Source organism: Bison bison, unplaced genomic scaffold, assembly GCF_000754665.1.
Source record: "Bison bison bison isolate TAMUID 2011002044 unplaced genomic scaffold, Bison_UMD1.0 scf7180017864118, whole genome shotgun sequence".
NCBI lineage: Eukaryota > Metazoa > Chordata > Mammalia > Artiodactyla > Bovidae > Bison > Bison bison.
In genome coordinates, this window is record NW_011494690.1 from 6,014,003 (window position 1) to 6,015,185 (window position 1,183).

Here is a 1,183-nt window from a genome sequence, read left to right on the forward strand (position 1 = left end):
TCACCTCCTGCTGCTGCTGCTGCTAAGTCGCTTCAGTCATGTCTGACTCTGTGCGACCCCATAGACGGCAGCCTACCAGGCTCCTCCATCCATGGGATTTTCCAGGCAAGAGTACTGGAGTGGGGAGCCATTGCCTTATCCGTCATCACTTACGACCCCTAGCCTAAACTCCTCCGCTTGTCAGTTCTTCATAAATTTATTGTTTCTTTGTCAAAGGGTATAAGAGCTCCCTGCCCTGGTCACCTCTTAGGATATTCATTCTTGTCAAGGTGCCTATGTACATGAAAAAATTCAATAAAACGCATTTGCTTTTATCCTGCTAGTCTGTCTTGGAATTTTGTTAACTTTGAGAGCAGTCAGGAGGTCAAGGAAAACTCGTTCCTTTCCCTATATCATCTAGCCCTTATATCCACCCTGATAGATTCTTTTGAATAAAGAAACCTATTGAGAAAAAATGCATAATTAAGCAGAAGTGGAGGGTTCTCATGAACCAGATGCACATCTGATAAGCAGTGCTCTGGGTCATAGATAAATTTTAAAGAGTTCTTTTTTTCAGCATTTTCTTTTTTCTCCCTTCCTTCCCTCCCTCCCTTCTACCATCCTCCTTCCCTCACCCCTCACCCTGCTGATTCTACACCTAAATCAAGCCCAACTCTAGGTCATGTTTACGGTATTTCCTTTCAATATGCTTAGCCCTAGAATATATCTGAAACCAGAATGTACTAAAATAAGCTAGCAGACAGACAGAACACAGAACTCTATTATAGTTTTGTACAAACAAAATAAAACTTCTAGGACTAAAAAAAAAAGTAGGAACACTTTTTATCTATCCTGTAGTTGGTGACCACTTATGCATAGTCTGGCCATGTGGACAGTTGTCCCTTTCCTTTTCTTGCTTTCAGTCATTTCCTTCAAGAAATCCAAGGAATGGGTTGTGATTTCTAAGGCTCCCTACATGTTTGACATTCTGTTTTTTTACTAGTGCCTACTAGAGCTAAATAAGAATAGATTATTGACAAATTAGAGGGAAAATACACTCCAACAGAATCATTTAACACCAAGAAGTTGTTAAAATACACATTTTGGGCTGCACATTGTTTTATGAGTCTGGATAACAGTGCCATTTACATTCTAATCCTGCCTCTATCCCTGCCGTGCTAGGAGAGAGATGAATCTCTCATTT